Raw genomic sequence first — 18,211 nt, forward strand, 5'->3', positions numbered from 1 at the left:
TTTGCATTTGCCTAAACATAGCCTAAACATGCTGCAAGCAAATAGCAGGAATGGGTTTAGCACTCAAGAGCACAATTAAAAGCAAAAAACACCCATCAATAATTTGGTACTTTTCCAGAAAGACAAGAAAAAAGCCAATATGAATCAGAATCATTGAAATGGTATTTTTGTACTGCAGCAAAAAACAAAGAATATAGAGTTCGAGATGTTTGCCAAGAACTTTAAAACCTATTTTTAACCAGTCAGTACATTTTATGAGCTTATCTGTAGATAAGATAAGCTGCTAAATACCGTTTCTGGGGTTTAGACTTTTTGCTACAGACGTGCAATCTCTGTTGCTGCCTGAGCCTGAGTGCTTTTCTCTGCAGCAGCAGCAAGATCGCAGAGGTAGCCAGCCTTACAGCAGAACTGCTGCATTATGAATCAGATCATGCTCACCAGGAAAAGGCAGCCTGTAGTGTTTAGGGTGGGCTAGAGAGAGCCAGGAGACTTGGGGTGCTATTCTTGGCGTCGCCAATGATTCGCCGCATGACCTTGTGAAAGTGACTTAATCATTGCATACATCAGTTTCTCAGCCTCTTCATGTTAAACATCAGTAGTACCGCAAAACACCCCAGAGGCTGCTTGCTTTAAGAAGAAAGGGAGAAAAAGAATTAGACTATCTGAAAAACAAAGGAAATAACGTGGTGCATCTGGGTGCAGTCACATTTCTGATTTCAAAGGCGGTTTGGACTGCGTTTGGAACAAAAGCTCTAACTCAAGTAATAAAAGAGAAATTAAGCATTAAAAAAGGAACAGCATCCCCTTACAATTATTTTGTCCCTCTGGGTGTTTGATGAGGCAGATGTTACCATAATCAAACGCCTGCGAGGTGTCTGGATGCTGTGGAAGTAGATGCCTCTGATATACCTGACTAGATTCATCCTCACAGCATCCCCGTGCAAGGGAAGTAGGATGCCGAGCACTATTTGGTGTGGAGATGGTTATAGAAGAATACTCCCATAGTTAAAGATAGCCCATGTCGCTGGATCTGGTATGATGTATGCCAGTGATTTTTTTAAAGAAGCTCCGCCTGGTAACAGCACAGGATACAACCTACCAGCAGTGGAGAGAAATTCCCACTCACAACTGATGTTACACCAAGCCCCAGGCAGCAGCTCAGGGAGCGCACTGGTGCTGACACAGTCCTTGTCAACAGGCATATCAGCCAGCCCATGGCGCGGTATGATGTCAGCTGAAGTGTCTCATCAACAGGAGTTTCACTGAAACTGCCTCAGCCATGCCAGACGGCACGTCATTGGATCCGGCACACCCTGTATCGGCCTGCAAGAATCTGTGCTATAGACATGGAACAGCATCCGGAAGGAAGGACCAGATGTATGTTGAAACCCGAAAGATCCTTAGTTCTCACAAGTCTTCAGTGGGTAACTATGGCACAGGTTTCCTTAGCACAGCTGCAGGAGCAGAGGGGACTGTTACAACGGCCAATCCTGTTCCATCCCATCAAACACCAGCAACAGGCACCTACAGTCCCACTCACTCCCAGTTTCTGTCCAGTTGCACAGGATAGCTTCAGCTGCTGCCCAAAGCCAAATCCAGCTCTGGGTGACCTCAGGGAGTCATTAGTTCTGCTGCTGCGCTGCACCAGGATTTCATTCCTCTGTAACAGAAAGCTCCAATGTGCACAGTTTACCCCAAAACATCCATGCTTCAGTATCAGAATACACCACAGACCAAGTCTGGGAAAACTGTTTATTTGCTGTGGCCGTCCCCCAGGGCTGACTCAGGTGAGAAACATCCACTCTTCTCTGCTTAGACGCACCATGTGCTCCGCTGGCCACTGTCCACCCACATGCCAGAGCCTGGGACTCAGATAGAAAGGTGGAGAAGGCAGGCAGGAGAAGAGGAGATGATTAGAAGACAAACTGGTAAGTAAAAAAAAAAAAAAAAAAAAAAAAAATAGAATTGGAGCACGAAAGAATGTGGAAAGTGGCAGGGAACACAAGTGTAAAACCTCTGTAAAACTAGAGGTTGCACAGAACTGTTAAAGGACTACTGGATAGCCTGTGGAAGAAGGAGAAAGTTAAAAGAAAAAGGTTACATACACCATGAGCATCAGAAACCTTCATGTTTACTCTCCTGAGACTTCCAAAGCAGCAAATGCCCAGAAACAACTAGAAGAAAATTCTGCCGCAGCTGGGGTAGGCAAGGCAGGTAGGCAGCACTGAGCCCAGGAAAAGGCTCTGCATGAGCATCCCCCAAAGCACACCAGGCTCTGCGGGACTACTCTTCTCTGAAATGCAAGCCTCAGCCTCCACTGCAATAAATGGGAGTCTCCACAGAGGAGAAATAAGAGTCTTAATCTGCTGTGTTCTGGGGGAGGGTTTTGGTTGTTTTTTAGCTACATTCATGAACCCATTGTCATCAGATATGTATGTCTGTGCCAAAGCCTTTTTCCATGGCAGCAGAAAACATGACCACTGTCTGATTACCACATACACTTTCAAAGCTCAGACAGATCCTAGATTGCATCCTGCAGACTGGATTCACAGCTCCACCTCAACATGCCACCTCATGGTTTATTGGGACAAGCTATCTCACACGCTGTTTTTCACTCCTTCACTTCTAGGTTAGCCGTACCTTTGCCAAACAGAAATACTGCTATTCACAAGAAAGGAATTGTGACAAATCACTTCAGACAGCAACAGCAGCTCTGTGACTGCTAACACACAGTACAGTGAGGCTTCTGGACAGGGACTGTCATTCCCATTTTACAGGCAGGAAAATAAGCCCCTCCTGAAGGCAAGGACACAAAATGGCACTTTATCAATCACCAGATCAGCTGCTTTTGAATGCTAAGAATCCCTTGTGTTTGCTCTGCATTTACCACGTTAATCCCACAAACCCGCAGGAACACAGGAGCACAACCCATTGACCATGCCCCTCTGTTCCATAACAGCCACAGATCTTCTCAACTCACCCCTTGCTCAAGTCACCAAACACCCTTTTATTAGACACCCTCTCTGACAAATCAATTACACGATTAACTCAATTCAGACAAACTCAGGGCAGTTACTGCACCTATACCCAGCTTGAAGTCCTCTGCTGCTTCTCCAGAGGGCTTCGTGTGCCTCCTACGCTGTTTCTTTTTCCCCCCCTAGCTGTATCAATAGGGCAAATAGAAAACAGCGTGCCTTCTCAAAGCATCTCTCCAAAGCGATCACAAGTAACAACAGTTCCATCAGCGCAGTATTTCTTCACTGCCATCAAAGCTGTTTACAAAATCCCCGAGCTGCACAGATTACACAAAACCTAATGTAAAGAAAACCACTTGTGCCACTGGAGTGACATGCCTGACGGCACCTCTGCTCCTGGCAGAGGTCAGGGACACGTCAGAGATTCAGTGTGGGTATTGGAGCCAACCTGCCTGAAGAAGTCAGCACGCAGTCAGCTACAGCGTGAACTGACAGCAGAGAAATTCCTTGCACAGACATCCTCAGCATGCGCTGGGTGCAAGGCAGCTTACCTCACCATCAGACACTGTCCACATGAAGACTTAACTTAGGGTAACTTCTGAGCTACGTGTTCATGTTCTGGCATCCTGCACACACAGTTCTCCATGTAGATATACTCTGAGGATCCTCGCTGTGCTTGCAGAGCTGGCAGAAAGAGATTGGGAGGGGTGGGGGGAACCAAAACAAACTACAAAACCCACCCCAAGTAAACCCCATCCCCCCAACCCTGCTAAACATTTCTGCTGCCCCCCAACACCGTGCCTCACAATGCAACACAGCCCCTGCACAGCCAAGCTAGCTCATGTCTTTCTGCACTCTCCTCCAGTTGCCTGCCCCACTGCTGTGCTAACACGGAAGTCATCAAAAGGCAATACATTTGGGACTCCACTGGGCCCTCGTAACAAAATGACTTCCCAGAATAGAGCTATGGTTGCTGAAACCCGGTCAAGATCAATGAGCAAGGGAGAGACTAAGACAAGGACTCAAACCCTTCTGATTTACACTACCCAATTCTGGCCACCACACACAAACCCTATTTTAGTTTTGCTACTTCTCCCATTTAGAGAATCCTCCTTGACAAGCACACACTGTGGTTCCTCTGAACCCATAGTAACCTCGGCCATTTGTGAGACAGCAGTTATCTATCTACAGATGATACAAATGGATTCCAACCTCTCCACCACAGCCAGAAGCAGAAATTTTTTCCTAGGATTTCCTAAATCTTTTAATCTTCTACCTCTGAAATCCGTAATTCTACTTTTTAAAGTCCATATTCATGAAGGGAGATTGAAGTGACCAAACTGCCGGTACCAGGGAGAGAATACATACTATTTTTCATTCTTCAGCTGCAGTTCATGACATCTCATTTCACTCACCAGCCAGCAAAAGGCTTACGTAAGAGTTAATACAGAGCTTGAAGTGACTTAGACCATTTCCCTACAAGAAAAAACACCCTGCAAAACACTGAGAAGGAAATGTATTTGTGTACATTACTCTTGCTGGGGAATAGAACAGCAGTTCGGACTGGTGTGATCTCAAGATTTGGCAATATTAAACATCACTTAGTACCAGAGAGACTTGGACGTACCGGAGAAAGACCAAAGGGGCATCAGTATGATGAAGGGAGAGAAGCACATGACATACAGGGAGAGGCTGAGAGCATGCAGGCTTGAGAAGAGAAGGCTTGGGGGGATTTTATCAGTGTAAAAGTACTGACGGGGGGAGTAAATGGGGCAGAGCCAGACTCTTCTCAGTGGTGTCCAGTGACAGAACAACAGGGGACAGGCACAAACTGAAATACAGGAAGATCTGTTCAAGCACAAGAGAAAACGTTTTTACTGTGAGGCTGGTCAAACACAGGGACAGGTTACCCAGGGAGATTGAGCAGTCTCCACGCTCGGGAGATATTCAACATGGCTGACAGTGCTCTATGCACTGCACTAGTTGCCCCTGCTTTGAAGAGAAGAGTTGGAGCAGATGATCTCCAGAGGTCCCTTCCAACCTCAGCTGTCCTTCAATTCTGTGAGAAACAGGAAGAATGCGATTTGTTTAGTCTAGAAAGAAAGCTGAGGGTGGGCATAACAGATCCTTTCAAAGACAGCAATCCATGTTTCTTCTCCCCAGTACAGATCAAGAAGTAACAGGGTGGTTTTGGGGAAAGATGTAGGTTGAATTTCTATATGTAGGAGTATCCAAGTGCTGGAGCAGACCATGGAATCCCAACAGCAGTAGATTTAAAGAGGAAAATGGGTGAACAGCCATCAGGATGGCCTAGGTATTACTAATCTTGCTTCAGAGGGGACCTGACTTAAATCGCTGAAATACGATAGGAAAAGACATCTACCCTCCTCGCCCAATCTTCTGCTCCCCCACAACCCCAAACTTCTGTGCTCCAACTTTTTTTTTTTTTTTAGTATCTGTAGCATGTGAAAGGCTCTGAAATGGCTTTGTAAAGGCTCAGAAGAACAATGCATCCTTTTAGAAACACTATTCCAGTTGCATTGGTAGATTTCATTATTTCAGAGCTAGAAAAGCTGATTAAAAAAGTGAAAGTCACAACCTTCTGAAAGCTGGAAACACACATTTTCCCAATTTATACGCTATGGTCAATGAAGACACAATTTAATCCAGTCTATGAATTCCTCAAAAACTGCTTGGAGTTTTCAAAAATTCTTTTTTGGTTCATTTAGTTAAAACTAAAATCTACAGAAGTGTGGCTTTGTTATATGCTGTTCAAATATGCGTGGTTTATTATAACCCAAGGTAAGCTGTTATCATCTGAATCGTACCTATTAGCTTCTCACTCTCCAGCACTTAGGCTAGTATCTTCCTGTCTGGGTCCACAAAACTGTGCAGATCACGGAACAGAAGTGACAAAGCCTCCTGTTTGCCATGTGTTTCTGCAAATCAGCCTGTAGGAAGGCTGGCCACAGTAAGGCACCTTTTGCATTTGAGCAATACTCAACCAGTAGTCACCAGACCTGGACCATCAGTTGGGGCTGTAGGATAAGCACACATGTTGCTTACTAGCTTGCCCTCTTCTTCTCTCTGATCAGCTGAGCATAGACATTATGATCCTACCTGGCATAAGCAGGTTGTGGCATAATATGTATACAGTTAAGGAAAAAAAAAAAAGTCAAAACGAAGCTCTAGTGCATGCTGCCAGATGGACCACCTAAGTGAAGGGGAAGCTCTGCCTCCTCTGTCAAGCTCAGATCACTGCCACCTGTAATTTAGGCCCAGCCCTAGATAGCACTAACACTGAAACAAGTCTCTGCTGCAACCATAGCACAAATCACAGCAAGAGCATAGAAATGTTGCACCAATCTTGTAAGTAAAACAATGTCGGGCTTAAAGGCTGCAGTGGCAAACACAGGATAAATATCTAGTAACATGCACCAGCGGCCAGTTCACTGACATATCTGACATGTCACCACTGTTGATGGCATTACTGCAGGCTCCTGCACACCTGGTGATTATTAATAGTACAAAGGCTTACTTTCATCATTTCCATAGTGTAACAGGAATGCATTACTGTAGGTACAGTCACTTTCTCATCGTTTCATTTGAGACACCAAGCACAAATGTTGTGACTCCAATGATTTGGGTCTTGGCCTCAGTGGTAGCAGTTTCACACAGTAAGAGAAGTGAAAGCAGTATCGCCAAAAACCTGGTGTTCATTAAGTGCAAGTGATTTCTTTTTTGAAGCAAGAGTTTGGGCTCCTTTCTCTGCTGAACTAGAGCTCCTCTACTTCTCGGATTTCAGCCCCTGCTTCAATCCTTCCCCTGCCTCAGGATGCGGAAAGACTGCAAAGCTTCCCTAAGTAATCAGCTGAGGATTCATTTGTAGACAAGGCCACCAGCAGTGTCTCCTCACTCACTCTCTGCTCTCCTCTTGGAGAGCTCAGAAAAGCACTGACCACGAACATGTCCAGAGCATTGCTACTCCACAGAGCTGCCAGTCCACGCTGACACACAGGAAAGCTCAGCTCAGCCAGGAGCAGACGGTGGTTTCAGTAAAGTAGCCTCTACCATTTGGCTGATAGAGCAGAGAATGGGTGGCTTCAGCCTAGACATCTTCAGCAAGTCCTTGCTCAGGTGGAGCCACTACAGCAAGAAGCTGGCAGTGGGCAGCAAGAAGGATCTGTGGACAGTGGTTCTCAAAGGAAGGTGTACAGAGACAGATGGAGAGCTGCAGGAGCCAGAGGGCATAGTCATTCTGTCTTATCATCAGCAGGCCACAAGCCAAAATGACAATGCTCCTTAAAACGACAGAAAAGAAAAATACCCATTAAATTGGGTAACTGGGGAGGGGAAAGCCACCGTGACCTTGTTCCTGCCAGCAAACTAGCTGGTTTGAGTCTTTCAGCATGTACAAAGTACACTGGTCCTTGGCAGTAGAAAGCATCACAACATTTTTTTTTTTGCCATGCTCTGAGAAAAATCTTTATTCTGTAGGAAGGTTTTGCAATCCTAAAGAAAGCTCAATGGAAGAGACAGGTAAGAAGAGAAATCCAATCTCAAGACTCTGATGAATTTAACTTGTTAGTATAAATGTGTACACTGCACATCCAAGCAGAAATAAAATACCCTAAAAATACCCCAAATGCAGCCTGAGAACAGAAAATTGTTGCCTAGCCAAATACTAACTTCATTCCAACTAATGCCTGCATTTTTATCAGTTACATTGCAAATGGTGAATTTGTTTTCAAGGTCTTAGAGCTTTCAAACTCTGAAGTACTCTAGCAAAAAAGAATCAGTTTAATTATCTAGAAGCCAAATCTAGGTAAGTAGGTGGTACAAAGGGCTACTTGAAGCCCTGCCCTGACACACACTATTCACAGGATACACCTTTGTGTGCTTTTTAATATTTTTTTTAAGCATTCCTTTATTTTACTCTACATTTGTCTTAATAAATTTATCTTCAATATTGGAAGTGGTGTTTCTGATAATACCATTTCTATTGTTGTACTGAAGCCATGGAGAAATTGAGACTAACATATCCTCTTGAGTGTATTACAAACACTCAGCCTCACCTTGTCCTTTAGAAGGCACCTGACAAGTGACATTAGTCAACATTGCTATGTGCTCCATCACCTCTTGTTTTGTAAGAAAGCTGGAATGCTCCATGCACAATATGGGATGCTATAGGGCAGCAGAAATTAAATTAACATGCAAGCTTGTGTCTGCCTAGCTGGTTGGAGATCCAATTTGTGCAAGGTTTTAGAAACAGCAAATAAACCCATGGCTACAAATAGAAAACTAGTTTTTGCAGGTGGTAGCTTTTAGGGAACTGGCAATGAGACACAGCCTGTTTCGGTGGCTGACACCTGCTTGTAAACAACTGAAAGGCATGGCCAGATGATAGCTATTGCACGAGAAGACTGATCATACCAGCCTAGTTCTCAGTCAGCAAGCAAACAGACAATGCACAAACATCTTCTCCCACACCTGCTTGCACGTCTCCTGCTTTGCATTTGTCCAGCATCTGGTCCAATAGGCCTAGTCTTTGGCTGGAGATCCTGCAGTCTCCGGAAACAGAAATAACCACCAGAGATCACCACCATCAGTCTCACTGGCAGGTTGAACATCAGGGCAACCAGCTGACAGAAAGTCAGCGGTACTCTTATTTACTTCCTTGGACTGGGCAAAGAGCATACACCCAGGCATGCAGGGACCTCACAGGCCCTCCCAGCAGGACCGTGACTCCCGTTGGGTTGGTGTAGGATGACGGGAGCGTCTCAGGAGCAAGGGGTCTTTGGAAAGCCCTGTGGCACCAAGGCAACGCAATAAAGCCTGCTCCACCTAGCAGCAAAGGGGAGCTAAAGCTCATGCCTAACAGGTGCAAGGTAACATACTTTACTCTCCTTCATGAGCACATGGAGCCTGCTTTCAATTTATACTAAGGTCCTGGGCAATGAAGAGTACATAAGAAGCCTCAAAGAGGCATAATATGACTTCCCTTTACACTACAAAGTTTAATCCTGGTGTGACTTCCTATAAGAGGCAATAAAAAGTCTGCTACTGTCATCTTTTTTTGTTGTTGCTTATATGCCATCATAAATGTGGAAAACACGGAATTATACATAATATTGTTAGCATTTTTTCAACCAAAGAAACTTTTTAAGCAGATAATGGATAGCAACTTGTGTACAAAACAAACAAAACCCCCCTATTGAATAACATACTGGATTTCTTTGCCATTGTAAGATGCTTTACTTTCACCTAGCAGACCAGTAAATTGGGTTTGAAACTACTCAGAGGCAGAAAAGAAACAGATAACTTGTTTTTAGTTGGCTTTACCTTTTTCCATTTAAAAGAGATGGTGTTTCCACTAACGTGGCTAACAGTTGCTAGCCTGTCTCTGTAAGCAAGGACTATCCTCAAAGCTTGCCAAGACCAGCCTAGCAAACCAGAGGTTTCTTGGTTGTGCAAACTGACTTATACTTGAGAGTGAACAGGTGTCTTTAATGCCTGTTTGATAGTAGAAATAAAGCAAATCCTCACCAGGCTTCATTTCATGTTATGGGCCAAAATCCACACTTAATATTAGCAGGTTAAACTTGTGCCAGCCTGAAAGGAACATTACAATCACACAGCTGAGCCCCAGGCCTTGTCTCACGACTTCCATCCACCTCCCTTTGCCAGTGCAGCACCAACAGCAAAGCAGGACAGCACCCAATTTGAGGTGGAATAGCAGTACCAAGACTTGGTATAAACCAAGAGGTGAAACAACTCTACGTAGGCTGGCATAACGTGTACATATTCGCTTCTGTTACAACCCACGTTGTCTGAAGACCCACGTTGTTGCCGAGATGAAAGTTCAAATGAACTCAAAGCAAAAATAAATAAATTAAAAAAAAAAGTCAGTCGCTGCTTTACAATTCAAGTTCACGTGAAGAAACCAACCTGTGAATGCAAAATTAGATCAGCCCAGATTCACAACCAGATTTTGTACATAAACAGATCAAGCTTGTTCAATCCTGCAATCTTATATTGGTCCCATTTTCAGTATTTTTCTAGTTTTGCCATGTTCTTCCTAAACTGCGGACCCAGGAGTGCAGTATTTTAGATGTGTTACAATCACACACATACTGTAGCGTTCCCCTTGTATTTTCTGTTTTCTCTCCCCGTACGTGCAGGGATACATGCTTGCAGATACGACATTTGGAATGGCTCTACCTACTGTCAAGGCTTTACATCACAACTGTTTCCAGTAGTTTATAGCGTTGCCAGACTACAACTGTTCCACCTGTATTTTCCATGCCTAGAGTCTGTCTCACATTGAAGTCTTTGGATTTGCAAAAACCAAATCAGCTACTTTCAAGAACAAGAATAGGGAACAATATACTACTTTAAGCATAAAAACATTAATAACTGCAACCTCAGAGGAGGGTTTGACAGGCAGGCAGGAGAGGAACCAGTAGGCCACAGCCAAACAAAATAGAGAAAGCAAGTACTGCATAACTACTGTACTGCATACACAATGCAAATTCTTCCCCAAGGAATTATGTCAAAACAAGGTTAAATTTGTCATCGGGACTAATACTTTCATTTAATTTATTTTTATAAATCAATCTGCATAGTGTAAGCTGGCATCCTTCACGTTTCAATTTTGCTTACAGTAATAAAACTAACTCTGCAAATCATCCCCAGCTATTAGTTATTTTTATATCTAAGAGCACCAAGTGATAGAAGCTTGGCAGGACAGATCTGACTAAGAGAGAGAAAAATTGTTCTACTTCCCAAACACACCAGAACAAGACCATGCTCCACAGCCTGATTTTAAAGCAGTAGGATGAAAGTGACTCAGCCTACGTTAAAATTAGAGGTATGATGAGATTGAGACTGCAAGGTAAGTACTGAATTAAATACATTTTTACTTGACTTAAAGAAGCTTTTTTGTTAATGCCTAGTAAAGGAAATACTGGAAATCTAGCAGCTTTAAAAGTCTGTGAAACAGTCAAACCTATGAGGAGGTATTTTATGGAACTGTAAGTGCCACCTGCCATCATTGCCACTGTAGGAAAGCCAAAGCTGAGAGAGCACAGGAGCTGCACCGGGCAGGGACGGCACCACGGGCCTTGCTCCCTGCAACACTGCAGTCAGGCACCCCCAGCATCCCTGCACACATGGCACGAGCTGCCAGCGCGGGAGGAGAGGCAAGGCCAGGATGAAACAGAACAGGGGCTGCACCACACCACACGCATGCCTGTCGGCAGCCGTGTCCCAGCAGCGAGGGCTCCTGCTGACAACCTCCACAGCTGCCTCTGGCTCCTCCAGACCCCCATTTACCAGGATCCTCCTGGTGGTTCCCCCAAGCCGACCTCTTCCCCCCAGGTGCCGGGAAGCCACTGCAGCCCCAGCACCTGCTCCCCCAGTGCAGGAGGGAGATGCTGCAGACAGGCAAGCGCTCACCTCCCTGCTTTTTGTAGAAAGCAATAACCCAAAATGCGTGGCACCATCACTCACCAACAAAAGCTTTTCTGAAATCCAATACCAACACAACTTACACAGCTGTAAGTCATTCAGCTCAGAGTAACTGACAAATTTTTCTGTATTTTCTATTGCTTCTCTTTGTGCTCAGAGACAGAAGCGCAGTGTTTCTGGAGCCTTTTATAATGAATACTTACTCGACCTCACCCCATATATATACACACACACTTTTAATATATATTAAAAAAAAAAAAAAAAATCCCTCCAACATCTTGAATGCTAGATGAAAAAAAAAAAAATGTTAACTGGAAGAGTTCACTAGGCCAAATGACCAAACTAAGATACTCCCATTCCCCTCCTTCCAGATACACCACTCACAGCCAGAAGGAATGCATCACAGCTCAGCATTCCTACCTGCTGCCTCCCCAGGCTTCTCCTTTCTCTTATAGGAAATCCTCCAGCTGGCCCTGTTTTGTTCTGTAGTGCATTTTAAATTCAGCTTCTTCGCATCAATTGAATTCAGGTGCATGCAGGCATTTGCTACCTGCATGTGGGTGTTGCTCCTGGTGAGATTTCCTTGCTTTCTTCATTGCCTATGTTTCCTTCTAACAAATCCCTAACGAGCAAATTAGAAGCAAAAGCAAACAGAGTAATTCTTTCAACTATTTTCTGCCTTTCTGCAATATATATACACACACACATTCTTTAAAGAAATGTGAGAAACCAACTGCCACCAAAGGACTCTGCGTCTCCCAACATGAATTAACAAAGTCCTGCCTAAATTAATGTTGAATGGTTTGCACAAATAACTGTTGCAGTTTTCTCCCTAATAGGAGGACACAGGACAATACTGTAATAAATTACCATTCCATCCATACAGTCAGTGCTGGCTGTCTCCCTGCACCTCTAGTACAAGCCCAGAGAGTCACTGAGCTGCTAGTGAGCAGCACTGGCACTGTACTCTGGAGGTCAGGATGACAGGCAGAGCCTGGGTGACCAGCTTTTTAGGCACGGGTCATTTTTACTAACCCAGTACTGAATGACTATGGTGCCTAAGCGAGGATGAGAAACCACAGGCCACCAGCATTTTGATGCTAACAATTTTAAAAAATCAGCAAGACTAAATCACAAAGAATCTGTTACTGACCGGACAATACAGAGTCTTGTTTATCTGGATGGACATGCATGAAATAAAGGTACCACTATAAAACTAATTTGCACCAGCCGCTTGTGAACTGTGTTCCAGTCTGAATATGCTCTGCTTCAACAATGACGGCAGTTCATCTCACACTGTATGGCCCATTATGACAACAGGGGATCTAGCTTTGCTCCATCTGGAGCACTGGAATTTTTTATTTCCCCAAACCTTTATGCTTAAAAGCAAAATTATTTACAAATCAGTGTCATAAAATACCATGGACCAAATTTTACCCTAGACATTAATTCTGTGGAGACTTAAGCAAATGCACATTGTGTCTTTCTAAAGTTTTCCTGGGAAGGGTCATGTCCATAATGGGCACTAGGCTCTCAGAGATAAGGGGATGTAGTACATGAAACCAGGTGTCATGCTGTATACCGTGGCCTGGGATGCTTGTGGAAGGGGACACTTGGGTTTGAGCCACTACTGATGTGCAGTTCAGTATCACTTAAAATGTCTGAGCCTTGTGTAACAAAAGAGAAGGGGGCAGAACTTCTTGTAAAATGCTTGGCTGAAAGCATTGCTCGTAGGAAAAATAATAATGGGGTAGAATTTGATAGATTGAGAGACAAAAGGAATTTTCAGAAAGGAGGAAATTCTCCATTCCTTGGCTGGATACTATGTTCCCATTTTTCTGCAGGAAAGTGCTTTTTGTGTTTGATAAGGGAACATTTTATGTATTGCTTTCTGTCCATCATCTACTGGAGATCAAACTCCATCATTAGTCCTTGCACTGAGTAATACTTTGCTTTACTGAAATGCATACTTTTGTGCAGTAAAGTACTGTGATGTTTAAATAACGTACATGGGATATTACCACTGTGACAGCCCGGTGTTTGAAAGGGGTGCTCTCCCCATGGCCCGGGAGGGACATTAGAGACCTGACAGTAATGGGGTGTGCAGAGCTGTAATAACTGCTGGCACCATGCGGTGTGAGATGGCCTAAAGCCGCCAGCCCTGCCAGCGCCCGGGCACTCCTGCCACCATCTGCACCCAGGATTTCTGACTTAGCAGAGTGATACAAAATATACTGAAAACACAACACAAATGTGAGTTAGCAATTGCAATACACAGTTCGGTCACCATACCAGTGTGATTCCCATTACCGGTCTCCATAATGTGCTCACCGCCATGACACTGGGCATCCCCAGTCGCCAGGAGGGAATATGTGGGTTGATGCCAGCTCAAGCCCATTGCTCTCTTTGAAATTCCTCTGCTAGTTGTTTAGATGTTTTACTCTAGGTTGGGCTGAGCCACTTAATCCCTCCCCATGCCAGTGTGGCTAACTCAGGGACACATTCACATCCCCAGTTGATCCACTCAGCTGTTGATAGCTGGTTATGTAAACCAAAGGCCACCCTCCGGTCCCCTTCACGATGAGATAATGTCAGCTTCTTTGCATTACTCTCTGAGCATCGTGTCACCCTTGTCCATCTCCACTGAGCGCTCTTCCCCTGTGGGGTTTATTCAGAGAGCCACCATCCACCCCATGAGGCTTATTCAGTCACACGCTTTCTAGAAAACCTGTCTGTTGCATCAACCTGTCGAAGGGGGAGGCTACAAATTGGGAACAACCTGCAGGGTGCGCGGCATGGCCTCTCCCAAAGGGATGCTTCTGTAAATGCCAGGTGTGATTTTGTGGCAAAGCTTTACACCCTGACCCCTCATCCTCCACAAGGCTAAAGGAGGCTGTGTTCTTGGCAGTCCCTGTATTCACCTCCTGTGCAGTAGTGTGGAGGTATGACTCTCCCCTCGGTCATGCAGAGCCTGGCTGGAGCTGCATGACTCAACAAAAGGGCTGGTGGGTCACCCAGGAGTCACGTGAGGAGCTTCTGACCCTCCCGTCTCTTGCGCCCAGCCCTTCCACCCGCCTCCACTGTGAGAAGTGCAGGACTGCTTACCCAGCAAGGCACCCACGGGTCTGCATCTCACCACTTCGGTCTCCCAGCAAGGCAACGGCAGTTCCTCCAGAAAAGTCTCAGGGAGAAAGAAAATGCAGTTCAATTACTTGATGTGACCTATTCAGATACGCTGAATTTTGAGGGGCAAAGCCTGTCGGGTTCTGTTCATCCAGCCAGTCCTTGCTTTCACAAGGCCGTGCGGGGACTGCAAGAAAGCATTGATTATGCATGTTTCATAGCAAGCTACTGTTAAGAGGGTGAATAGGAAAACCAAACCCTAGGAGGCCGGCTGCTGGTACAGCTGGAGGGGGTGAATCACTCTTGTTTCAGAAGCAGTATCCTTAGCCTGAAGCTAAAAGAAGCAAAATAGGGAGTAAGGTAGGGCACTTGCTCAGAAGAATATCCTCAGCTGGTTTTTTTGTTTTGTTTTGTTGTGGGTTTTTTTGATGCTTGACAGCTATTACTGCTAAATAGCAGAACCTGTGACAATACAGAGAACGTAATTGTTTTGCTCTGAGAATACGGGGCAGCATTTTCACCAAACAAGAATGGACGTGTTGGGTTGTTTTAATTCCTGGCATAGCTGGGCATGTCTTATCTCCGGCTCAAAAAAATGGAAATGCATAATGAAGACAGCCAGTTGTCTTGTTAGGTAACTACACACAACTTTCACCACAGGATAGGAATTGTTGGCAAGATGTGGTATCAGTACAGAGAAACTTAGTATTGCCAGCTGAATAGATCTGTCACATTTCTTTCTGCAAATGTTATGTCTACTACTACTACAAATAGCACAGCTGAGTGATAAAACTTAAAAAATGTGAAAAAATATTTTCTCTATTTTCAAGTCTGTTTGCCTTGTGAATCTGGCAGCATTTTGTTTTGTCAAAGTCATGTTTCAGGCCCACGGGGCCAGCACTTCTCTGACCTTTACACCCATGCTCATCATTAACAGCAGCAGAGCTTGAACAGACTTTGCAGCAACTCATACAGGACAGAGAAGGCAGTCTTCTTAGGTATCTTTAAACTAGAAGGAAATAGGAATAAGATAATCTTATACAAGAATATTACCCTTAAAACACTGGAACATGCTCTTTAATGTCTGCTGGCTAAGGCCTAGCCCTACAGAGATAGAAAGAATTTCACATTGCCAGAACCTTCCTTCCACGAATAGTCACACTGATTTCATGTACTTCTTTAGGATCAGGTCTTAGATGACACTATTTTTAACTACATGAAGAACAAGCAAGTCTAAAACACCTTAACTCTCCAGCTCAGTCTATATATATTTTAAAGCCATTCTAATATGCACATAATTAATGTGTATATTACTCAGCAAAGAGTAAACAGCAAGTGCTGCAGTAAGTCTCATGTCACTAATTTCATTACTGTACAGAAATATGCTACTGTAAATTAACTACTACATTATGGTGTGTTATAAATAATTAAAACTAAAACTGCAATTGACAAAATGAATGAAGCAAGAACATTCTGTAACCCAGTGTTCTTAATAATTTCCTAATTTGAGTAAAACACTAAATTTGAGTCTGTTTAAGCACAGGAAGGAATTCATTAGTATCATTTATTAATTTGGAAAGCACCTCGGTCACAAAAAAATTAAAACATGTTAAAACCTACACATAAGCCACTCTCAGATAAAACATCAATCTGCATGCCATACAAAATAAACCGGTCCTTTGTCATCTTTCATAGGTCTCCGAGGTGAAGCCAAAGGGAGCATATCACAGCAGTGGTGACCCACCCAGGACAAAGCTCTGCTGCTGACTGTGGGACATCAAGGCCTAAGAAAGAACCCATCCTACCTGGTATCAGAGGACGACGGAAAGAGATGGGCTTCTCCAGTCATCCAGTTGACACCACTTGATGCTCAAGCAGGTGAACAAGAACTATGTGTTTCTCATCAGCCAGGGTCTTCCACAGCAATATGTGCTTTACAGCATTGCAGGCAAGACTGATAGCTGAGTGCAGGGCACAGAGTCAGGAAGAATAGGTTCTGCTTTGGCATGTGAATTTAAAGCAGTTCAGCTTTTGAGACCTAGAGATGAGAAGAGACAGGTAGGTGAACAGTGTATGAGTAATATCACTGTATCTTTTAGAGGGATTTTTAAGGCAGACCAAAGATGCTTTTATGCAACTTCTTAGAACTCTGCTTGCTCCATTACTTCAATCAATAGCAAGTGTCAAATTGTTTTTGCAGAGGTTTTCTGGTTTATTTATTTTTATTCTTTAGTTTCACTGAAATAGCAGGTCTCTTTTTTTAGATAGACTTAAAAGGGGCTGACAAAACCTGCTGCTTCATTATCTCCAGGTGAATTCTGTAGAATAGCAGAATAGCTTCTTCTCTCCTCTCAGCTTCCTGCTGTCTTCTCTGAAGTGCCACAGAGCTTTCCACCTGCCTTTTTTTTTTCTTTTTAATTTGTTGGTCTTTACTTACAGGACAAAAAGCTTTATCAATTAATCTACTGTATATGCTGTCTGCGCTAGCCCTGACCTTCATCAGAATGGAGGACAATCCCTACTGACAAGTTAGGGCCAGATCCTGCACTGCTTCCTTGCAGTGCAGCGCCATGGAGGTGACTCATTGCCCACCTTCCCCCTCCAAAGCAGCAGGTGGGATGCTGAGGGATGAAGTCCCCAGGATGAACCTTCATGGGGAACCCATTCCCCATGTGGAGAGGGCCCTGACTCTGTTTCTGTAGCCTCCAGGAAGGGGGTTCCTACATCTCCGGAGTCCACCACGGCATGGAAGGTTCCTTATTGGTGCTGGCTTAGGTGGGTCCACAGGCATCCCTGGGCTGCTGGCTGGATGGTAGACTGCACCCACCTCCCCATCACTGTAAAAGGGGAGAGGCAGAAGGGAAAAGCTTTAAATATCTGCATAACCATGACTTGTACAGTTACATTGGAGCAGATGGAAATCATAAGGGACAGGAATCCTCTTGCTTCAGTGTAAGGCAGCTTCTACCTGGCAGAGTGGGGGCATGAACAGCAAGTGAGAATGGCCCAGGGGAAAAGCTCATTTGTAACTGCCCTGTGACGGTGGGAAAAAGGATCCTCCACCCATCTGCTACTGCCTACACTCGCTACGGCACCCTTACTTGGAGGCTGAGCAAGGGATCTAACAGCCTGTTCTGGTACAAGACACCCCACAGGCTACCCCAGGGAGTCTCTGGACCATATGAGGAGATTCGTCAGGCACTGGGTGATGCTGGGAGAGAACAGGATGCTCCTGCAGGGATGCACTTCCCTAGGAGATCTTGACTTCTGGACAAAGCCTTGTAGCTGAGAGCAGAAGCCTGTAATACCATCCTGCCATGGATGAGGACACCGGTGGGTCTGCACTGGATAAAAGCAAGGACAGTTTATAATTCTCACTTTTTTATAATAATGACGGATTAATCCTGTCTTTGCTGATCCACCAGGACAGAATAGCTGACATAAGACTCCTCCAAGGTGCAATGGGTGCTCACGGCTGTATGAGCCAGAGATTGTTAAGCACACAGTTAACTCCCACAGACCGACTATTTCCTTCTCTTTTTATAACCATTTCTTTAGGCAAGTCTCTCCTGGTATTTTAAAAATTCATTTTAATCAATTTAAAATTAATAAAGAAACAGTGAAATCCTTAGGGCCTGAAAGCT

General features: G+C 44.4%; 1 protein-coding gene across 27 annotated transcripts in view; it reads right to left on the minus strand.

Moving 5' to 3' along the window:
• Positions 1–18,211, minus strand: part of LOC143161987 (uncharacterized) — a 99,786-nt gene that overhangs the window by 63,004 nt on the left and 18,571 nt on the right. For 14 of the 27 annotated variants that reach the window (XM_076341573.1, XM_076341552.1, XM_076341570.1 and 11 more), the window contains exons 2-3: positions 16,373–16,605; positions 14,550–14,625 (exon numbers count right to left, since the gene is read on the minus strand). The exons of 3 other annotated variants lie outside the window; for them this stretch is intronic. The gene's annotated coding sequence lies outside the window, so the exon portion shown is untranslated. Of the gene's footprint in view, positions 1–1,099; positions 1,116–14,549; positions 14,626–15,477; positions 15,577–16,372; positions 16,606–18,211 lie in introns of those variants that run through there. 10 more of the 27 variants (XR_012995622.1, XR_012995623.1, XR_012995621.1 and 7 more) reach the window with 2 other exon arrangements.

The sequence above is a fragment of the Aptenodytes patagonicus genome, chromosome 6 (genome assembly GCF_965638725.1).
Source record: "Aptenodytes patagonicus chromosome 6, bAptPat1.pri.cur, whole genome shotgun sequence".
NCBI classification, from domain to species: domain Eukaryota; kingdom Metazoa; phylum Chordata; class Aves; order Sphenisciformes; family Spheniscidae; genus Aptenodytes; species Aptenodytes patagonicus.